Source organism: Arachis stenosperma, chromosome 5 (assembly GCF_014773155.1).
Source record: "Arachis stenosperma cultivar V10309 chromosome 5, arast.V10309.gnm1.PFL2, whole genome shotgun sequence".
Classification (NCBI taxonomy): Eukaryota; Viridiplantae; Streptophyta; class Magnoliopsida; order Fabales; family Fabaceae; genus Arachis; species Arachis stenosperma.
The window spans coordinates 120,457,660-120,467,501 of NC_080381.1; the positions used below are offsets into that span (position 1 = coordinate 120,457,660).

At 39.7% G+C, this 9,842-nt stretch overlaps 1 non-coding gene across 1 annotated transcript; it reads left to right on the plus strand.

Moving 5' to 3' along the window:
- Nucleotides 1–8,005: 8,005 nt before the first annotated feature.
- LOC130984898 (small nucleolar RNA R71) lies at nucleotides 8,006–8,113 on the plus strand. The gene has a single exon (XR_009088802.1). It is a non-coding gene; the product is annotated as a small nucleolar RNA R71 (small nucleolar RNA).
- The last annotated feature ends 1,729 nt before the right edge of the window (nucleotides 8,114–9,842 follow it).

Genomic DNA, 9,842 nt, shown 5'->3' on the forward strand with positions numbered 1-9,842 from the left:
TGTATAATTCCTCTGCAGTATGTTCTAAATCTTCAATTCCTTGTATCATTGACTTGAAAAGACACAAATTAAAAATATTTTTGGATTTTTAATAATCAAAATGCAACAAGAATCAAATAACAATGCATGCAAGACACCAAACTTAGCAGTTTGTGTACTACTGACACTAACAATATGAGAATGCATATGAGACACACAAAATACTTCAAGTCAATAGAATTCAAAGATTAGAACACAAAAATCATCAAGAATTACTTGAGGATCCTTAAGACACATGAATGAATGCATGCAATTGACACTAAACTTAAGATGAGACACTAGACTCAAACAAGAAATATTTTTGGATTTTTATGATTTTGCAAATTTTTTTTGTATTTTTCGAAAATTAAGTGGAAAAAGGTATCAAAATTCTTAATGAGAATTCCAGGAATCAGTGCAATGCTAGTCTAAGACTCCGGTCCAGGAATTAGACATGGCTTCACAGCCAGCCAAGCTTTCAAGGAAAGCTTCGGTCCAAAACACTAGACATGACCAAAGGTCAGCCAAGCCTTAGCAAATCACTGCTCCAAAAGCAAGATTGATACGAAATCAACAAGCTCTTGTGGTGATAAGTTGAAACCTCGGTCCAATCAGATTAGACATGGCTTCTCAGCCAGCCAGATTTCAACAAATCATCATGAAACTCTAGAATTCACCTTCAAGAATTTCGAAAAAAAATACCTAATCTAAGCAACAAGATGAACCGTCAGTTGTCCAGCCTAAACAATCCCGGGCAATAACACCAAAAATTTGATGTTGTTGCCGGATCTTGGCTCTGATGTTACCAAAGGCTTGCTCAAAACTAGAACAATCCCCGGCAACGGCGCCAAAAACTTGGTGCGCGAAATTGTGAACTATACTTTTTCACAACTCTCATAATCCCTGGTAATGGCTCCAAAAACTTGGTGCGCTCAATACCATGGCATTACACAACTTCGCACAACTAACCAGCAAGTGCACTGGGTCGTCCAAGTAATAAACCTTACGTGAGTAAGGGTCGATCCCACGGAGATTGTTAGTAATGAAGCAAGCTATGGTCATCTTGTAAATCTTAGTCAGGCAAACTCAGATATATATGGTGATGAACGAAAATAACATAGAAGATAAAGATAGTGATACTTATGTATATCATTGGTGTATGAGCTTCAGACAAGTGTATGAAGATGCCTTCCCTTCCGTCTCTCTGCTTTCCTACAGCCTTCATCCAATCCTTTCTTACTCCTTTCCATGGCAAGCTCGTATAGGGTCTCACTGTTGTCAGCAGCTACCTCCCATCCGCGCAGTGAAAGCTAATGCACACACTCTGTCACAGTGCTGCCAATCACCGGTTTGGTTCCCTCCCCTACCGGAATAGAATAACTCTTTTGCGTCTGTCACTAACGCCCAGTAGGTTACAGGTTTGAAGCACGTCACAGTCATTCAATCATTGAATCCTACTCAGAATACCACAGACAAGGTTAGACCTTCCGGATTCTCTTGAATGCTGCCATCAGTTCTTGCCTATACCACGAAGACTCTGATCTCACGGAATGGCTGGCTCGTTTGTCAGGCGAGCACTCGGTTGTCAGGCGATCAACCATGCATCATGCAATCAGAAATCCAAGAGATATTCACTAAGCCTCGGATGCGTGTAGAACAAGAATGGTTGTCAGTCACCTTGTTCATGAGTGAGAATGGTGATGGGCGTCAATCATCACCTTCATCATGTTGAAGAACAAGTGATATCTTGGATAAAGAACAAGTGGAATTTGAATGGAAGAACAATAGTAATTGCATTAATACTCGAGGTACAGCAGAGCTCTACACCTTAATCTATGGTGTGTAGAAACTCCACCGTTGAAAATACATAAGAACAGGGTCTAGGCATGGCCGAATGGCCAGCCTCCCAAAGGTCTAAGATAGCATAAAACAAAGATAGCTACCAAAGTTTTCTCTCTAAGTCTTTTTTATAATACAATAGTAAAAGGTCCTACTTATAGAAAACTAGTACATAAGTGAGTAAATGACATAAAAATCCACTTCCGGGCCCACTTGGTGTGTGCTTGGGCTGAGCAATGAAGAAATTTCGTGTAGAGACTCTTCTTGGAGTTAAACGCCAGCTTTGGTGCCAGTTTGGGCGTTTAACTCCCATTTGGGTGCCAGTTCCAGCGTTTAACGCTGGGATTTCTTGAGGTGAATTTGAACGCCGGTTTGGGCCATCAAATCTTGGGCAAAGTATGGACTATTATATATTGCTGGAAAGCCCAGGATGTCTACTTTCCAACGCCGTTGAGAGCGCGCCAATTGGGCTTCTGTAGCTCCAGAAAATCCGCTTTGAGTGCAGGGAGGTCAGAATCCAACAGCATCTGCAGTCCTTTTGAGTTTCAGAATCAGATTTTTGCTCAGGTCCCTCAATTTCAGCCAGAAAATACCTGAAATCACAGAAAAACACACAAACTCATAGTAAAGTCCAGAAAAGTGAATTTTAACTAAAAACTAATAAAAATATACTAAAAACTAACTATATCATATCAAAAACATACTAAAAACAATGCCAAAAAGTATACAAATTATCCGCTCATCAATTATGCAGAGCACCTTTCCCAAGAAGAAATGTTATGATTTCAGAAGTCCAGATGCAAATGGATAGAGTACAGTAATAGAAATACTAAATATTTTTATGGTACTACTATGGCCAGAAGAAGGAGGAACAAGATTACTTCTTTGCAAGATGAGGCGGGTAATTGGATACATGATAGTCACTCATTTGAAGTAATGGCTACGACTTTCTATATCAATCTATATTGTGATTATCTCCTTAACGTTTCCTTTGTGATTAATGGTGCTTTTTCGACATTAAGTTATGAAGATATGACTCTGATTAGTTGTAATGTCTCCTACAAGGAAATTAAATATTCTCTTTTCATCATGGGTAGCTTCAAGGCTCTGGAAAAAGATGGTATTTGGTGCGCGAAATTGTGATCACTACAACTTCACACAACTAACCAGCAAGTGCACTGGGTCGTCCAAGTAATACCTTACGTGAGTAAGGGTCGATCCCACGGAGATTGTTGGTATGAAGCAAGCTATGGTCATCTTGTAAATCTTAGTCAGGCAAACTCAAATGTATATGATGATGAACGAAAATAATATAAAGATAAAGATAGTGATACTTATGTACATCATTGGTGTAAGAGCTTCAGACAAGTGTATGAAGATGCCTTCCCTTCCGTCTCTCTGCTTTCCTACTGCCTTCATCCAATCCTTCTTACTCCTTTCCATGGCAAGCTCGTGTAGGGTTTCACTGTTGTCAGCAGCTACCTCCCATCCGCGCAGTGAAAGCTAATGCACGCACTCTGTCACAGTACTACCAATCACCGGTTTGGTTCCCTCCCCTACCAGAATAGAATCACTCTTTTGCGTCTGTCACTAACGCCCAGTAGGTTACAGGTTTGAAGCACGTCACAGTCATTCAATCATTGAATCCTACTCAGAATACCACAGACAAGGTTTAGACCTTCCGGATTCTCTTGAATGCCGCCATCAGGTCCTGCCTATACCACGAAGATTCCGATTAAAGAATCCAAGAGATATTCACTAAGCCTCAGATGCTTGTAGAACAAGAATGGTTGTCAGTCACCTTGTTCATGAGTGAGAATGGTGATGGGCGTCAATCATCACCTTCATCATGTTGAAGAACAAGTGATATCTTGGATAAAGAACAAGTGGAATTGAATGGAAGAACAATAGTAATTGCATTAATACTCGAGGTACAGCAGAGCTCCACACCTTAATCTATGGTGTGTAGAAACTCCACCGTTGAAAATACATAAGCATAAGGTCTAGGCATGGCCGAATGGCCAGCCTCCCAATGATCTAAGATAGCATAAAATTAGAAGATAGCTACCAAGATGTCTAATACAATAGTAAAAAGGTCCTACTTATAGAAAACTAGTAGCCTAGGGTGTACAGAGATGAGTAAATGACATAAAAATCTACTTCCGGGCCCACTTGGTGTGTGCTTGGGCTGAGCAATGAAGCAATTTCGTGTAGAGACTCTTCTTGGAGTTAAACGCCAGCTTTTATGCCAGTTTGGGCGTTTAACTCCCATTTAGGTGCCAGTTCCGGCGTTTAACGCTGGAAATTCTGTAGGTGACTTTGAATGCCGGTTTGGGCCATCAAATCTTGGGCAAAGTATGGACTATCATATATTGCTGGAAAGCCCAGGATGTCTACTTTCCAACGCCGTTGAGAGCGCGCCAATTGGGCTTCTGTAGCTCCAGAAAATCCACTTCGAGTGCAGAGAGGTCAGAATCCAACAGCATCTGCAGTCCTTTTCAGTCTCTGGATCAGATTTTTGCTCAGATCCCTCAATTTCAGCCAGAAAATACCTGAAATCACAGAAAAACACACAAACTCATAGTAAAGTCTAGAAAAGTGAATTTTAACTAAAAACTAATAAAAATATAATAAAAACTCAACTAAAACTACCAAAAACATACTAAAAACAATGCCAAAAAGCGTACAAATTATCCGCTCATCACAACACCAAAGTTAAATTGTTGCTTGTCCCCAAGCAACTGAAAATCAAATAAGATAAAAAGAAGAGAATATACTATAGACTCCAAATTATCAATGAAACTAAGCTCCAAATTAGATGAGCGGGACTAGTAGCTTTTTGCCTCCGAACAGTTTTGGCATCTCACTTTATCCTTTGAGATTCAGAATGATTGGCTTCTTTAGGAACTCAGAATCCAGATAGTGTTATTGATTCTCCTAGTTAAGTATGATGATTCTTGAACACAGCTACTTATTGAGTCTTGGCCGTGGCCCAAAGCATTCTGTCTTCCAGTCTTACCACCGGATACATACATGCCACAGACACATAATTGGGTGAACCTTTTCAGATTGTGACTCAGCTTTGCTAAAGTCCCCAATTAGAGGTGTCCAGGGTTCTTAAGCACACTCTTATTGCCTTGGATCACAACTTTATTTCTTTCTTTTTCTTTCTTTTTCTCTTTCTCCCCCTTTTTTTTCGTTTTTTTCCTTCTTTTTTTTTGTATTCACTGCTTTTTCTTGCTTCAAGAATCATTTTTATGATTTTTCAGATCCTCAGTAACATGTCTCCTTTTTCATCATTCTTTCAAGAGCCAACAATTTTAACATTCATGAACCACAAATTCAAAAGACATATGCACTGTTTAAGCATACATTCAGAAAACAACAAGTATTGTCACCACATCAAACTAATTAAGCTAGTTTTAAAGATGAATTTGAAATCATGTACTTCTTGTTCTTTTGTGATAAAAACAGTTTTCATTTAAGAAAGGTGATGGATTCATATTCATAGCTTTAAGGCATAGACACTAAGACACTAATGATCATAAGACACAAACATGGATAAACATAAAGCATAATTTTCGAAAAACAGAAGAATAAAGAACAAGGAGATTAAAGAACGGGTCCACCTTAGTGATGGCGGCTCTTTCTTGCTCTTGAAGGTCCTATGGAGTGCTTGAGCTCCTCAATGTCTCTTCCTTGTCTTTGTTGCTCCTCCCTCATGATCCTTTGATCTTCTCCAATTTCATGGAGGAGGATGGCATGTTCTTGGTGCTCCACCCTTAGTTGTCCCATGTTGGAACTCAATTCTCCTTGGGAGGTGTTTAGTTGCTCCCAATAGTCTTGTGGAGGAAAGTGCATCCCTTGAGGTATCTCAGGGATCTCTTGATGAGAGGGGTCTCTTGTTTGCTCCATCCTTCTCTTGGTGATGGGCTTGAGGTCATGCCTTCTCAGTTGAACCGGCTTTGGATGCCATAAATGGTTATGGAAAAACAAAAAGCAATGCTTTTACCACACCAAACTTAAAAGGTTTGCTCGTCCTCGAGCAAAAGAAGAAAGAAGAGAGTAGGAGAAGAAGAAATGGAGGAGAGGGAGATGGCTTTGTGGTTAGGCCAAAAGGGGAAGAAGTGGTGTTTTATGAAGGATGGATGTGAGTGGTGAAGAGAAAGAGATGTTGAGGTGATTGATGAATGGGTGAAGAAGAAGAGAGAGTGGTGGAGTTTGATAGGTGAGGGGTTTGTGGGGATCCTGTGGGGTCCACAGATCCTTAGGTGTCAAGGAAAAGTCATCCCTGCACCAAATGGCATCAAAAATCACGTTTTGAGCCAATTCTGGCGTTAAACGCCGGGCTGGTGCCCATTCCTGGCGTTTAACGCCAGGTTGTTGCCCTTTACTGGCGTTTAACGCCAGTCTGGTGCCCCTTTCTGGCGTTAAACGCCCAGAATGGTGCCAGACTGGGCGTTAAACGCCCAACAGCTAGCATTACTGGCGTTTGAACGCCAGCTTCTTCTCCTCCAGGGTGTGCTGTTTTTCTTCCTGTTTTTCATTCTGTTTTTGCTTTTTTCATTATTTTTGTGACTTCTTATGATCATCAACCTACAAAAAAGATAAAATAACAAAAGAAAATAGTTAACTATAAAACATTGGGTTGCCTCCCAACAAGCGCTTCTTTAATGTCAGTAGCTTGACAGATGGCTCTCATGGAGCCTCACAAATGATCAGAGCAATGTTGGAACTTCCCAACACCAAACTTAGAGTTTGAATGTGGGGGTTCAACACCAAACTTAGAGTTTGGTTGTGGCCTCCCAACACCAAACTTAGAGTTTGACTGTGGGGGCTCTGTTTGTCTCTGATTTGAGGGAAGCTCTTCAAGCTTCCTCTCCATGGTGACAGAGGGATATCCTTGAGCCTTAAACACATAGGATTCTTCATTCACTTGAATGATCAGTTCACCTCCATCAACATCAATCACAGCCTTTGCTGTGGCTAGGAAGGGTCTGACAAGGATGATGGATTCATCCATGCACTTCCCAGGATCTTGTCTCTTTTGAGGTAATTTCTGCCTAGACAAGTCATCCAGTTCTTTGGTGAGCAAGGGAGGTTCATCTTCCGAAGTCTCATTTCCAAATAACTTGTCATTTAGCTTCATGATTGCTCCAAGGTATTTAGCAACTTGCTCTTCAGTGACATACTCATCCTCTTCAGAGGGAGAATACTCATCAGAGCTCATGAAAGGCAGAAGTAAGTCCAATGGAATCTCTATGGTCTCATTTTGAGCCTCAGATTCCCATGGTTCCTCATTGAGGAACTCAGAGGAGATTGGTGCACGCCCACTGAGGTCTTCCTCAGTGGCGTTCACTTCCTCTCCTTCCTCCCAAAATTCGGCCATGTTGATGGCCTTGCACTCTCCTTTTGGATTTTCTTCTGTGTTGCTTGGGAGAGTACTAGGAGGGAGTTCAGTAATTTTCTTGCTCAGCTGACCCACTTGTCCTTCCAAATTTCTAATGGAGGACCTTGTTTCAGTCATGAAACTTTGAGTGGTTTTGATTAGATCAGAGACCATGGTTGCTAAGTCAGAGGTATTCTGCTTAGAACTCTCTGTCTGTTGCTGAGAAGATGATGGAAAAGGCTTGCCATTGCTAAACCTGTTTTTTCCACCATTATTGTTGTTGAAACCTTGTTGAGGTCTCTCTTGATTCTTCCATGAGAAATTTGGGTGATTTCTCCATGAAGAATTATAGGTGTTTCCATAGGGTTCTCCTAGGTAATTCACCTCTTCCATTGAAGGGTTCTCAGGATCATAAGCTTCTTCCTCAGATGAAGCATCCTTAGTACTGCTTGGTGCATTTTGCATTCCAGACAGACTTTGAGAAATCAATTTGACTTGTTGAGTCAATGTCTTGTTCTGAGCCAGTATGGCATTCAGAGCATCAATCTCAAGAACTCCTTTCTTCTGATTAGTCCCATTGTTCACAGGATTCCTTTCAGAAGTGTACATGAATTGGTTATTTGCAACCATTTCAATCAGCTCTTGAGCTTCTGTAGGCGTCTTCTTCAAATGAAGAGATCCTCCAGCAGAGCTATCCAAAGACCTCTTGGATAGTTCAGAGAGACCATCATAGAAAATACCTATGATGCTCCATTCAGAAAGCATGTCAGAAGGACATTTTCTGATCAATTGTTTGTATCTTTCCCAAGCTTCATAGAGGGATTCTCCATCCTTCTGTCTGAAGGTTTGGACTTCCACTCTAAGCTTACTCAATTTTTGAGGTGGAAAGAACTTTGCCAAGAAGGCATTGACTAGCTTTTCCCAAGAGTCCAGGCTTTTTTTAGGTTGTGAGTCCAACCATGTCCTAGCTCTGTCTCTTACAGCAAAAGGGAATAGCATAAGTCTATAGACCTCAGGGTCTACCCCATTAGTCTTGACAGTGTCACAGATTTGCAAGAATTCAGCTAAAAACTGATGAGGATCTTCCATTGGAAGTCCATGGAACTTGCAATTCTGTTGCATTAGAGAAACTAACTGAGGCTTAAGCTCAAAGTTGTTTGCTCTAATGGCAGGGATAGAGATGCTTCTCCCATAGAAGTTGGGAGTAGGTGCAGTAAAGTCACCCAGCACCTTCCTTGCATTGTTGGCATTGTTGTTGTTTTCGGCTGACATGTGTTCTTCTTCTTTGAAGAATTCGGTCAGGTCCTCTAAAGAGAGTTGTGTTTTGGCTTCTCTTAGCTTTCTCTTCAAGGTCCTTTCAGGTTCAGGGTCAGCTTCAACAAGAATGCCTTTGTCTTTGTTCCTGCTCATATGAAAGAGAAGAGAACAAGAAAATGTGGAATCCTCTATGTCACAGTATAGAGATTCCTTGAAGTGTCAGAGGAAGAAGAGAAATAGAAGACAGAAGTAGAAAATTCGAACTTATCAAAGAAGATGGAGTTCGAATTTTGCATTAAGGGATAGTGTTAGTCCATAAACAGAAGGATGTGAGAAGAAGGGAAGTAATTTTCGAAAATTAAGTAAAAGATTTTGAAAAAATTTTTTTGAAAAACACTAATTGATTTTCGAAAATAAGAGTGGGAAAGAAATCAAGTGATTTTTGAAAAAGATTTTTAAATTAGAAATAAAAAAGATTTGATTGAAAACTATTTTGAAAAAGAGGTGGTTAAGAAGATATGATTGATTTTAAAAAGATGTGATTGAGAAGATATGATTTGAAAACAATTTTAAAAAGATTTGATTTGAAAACAATTTTAAAAAGATATGATTTTAAAAATTAATGACTTGCCTAACAAGAAAAGATATGATTCAAACATAAAACTTTCCTCAACAGAAAAGGCAAAAAATGTTCAATCAAATCATTAATTGTTAGTAAGTATCTTTGAAAAAGGAAAGAAATTGATTTTGAAAAAGATTTGATTGAAAAGATTTGATTTGAAAAAGATTTGATTTTGAAAAAAATTTGAAAACTTGAAAAAAAATTTGATTTGAAAACAAAATCTTCCCCCTTGTGCCATCCTGGCGTTAAACGCCCAGAATGGTGCACATTCTGGCATTTAACGCCCAAACCTATACCTTTTTGGGCGTTAAACGCCCAACCAGGCACCCTGGCTGGCGTTTAAACGCCAGTCTGTCTTCTTCACTGGGCATTTTTGAATGCCCAGCTTTTTCTGTGTGGTTCCTCTGCAGTATGTTCTGAATCTTCAATTCTCTGTATTATTGACTTGAAAAGACACAAATTAAAAATATTTTTGGATTTTTAATAATAAGAAATAATCAAAATGCAACTAAAATCAAATAATAATGCATGCAAGACACCAAACTTAGCAGTTTGTGTACCATTGACACTAGCAAAATGAGAATGCATATAACAAAACACTCAAGTCAATAGAATTCAAAGATCAAAACAAGGAAATCATCAAGAACAACTTGAAGATCAATGAGGACACATGCATGAATGCAATAAGAACAGAAACATGCAATTGACACTAAACTT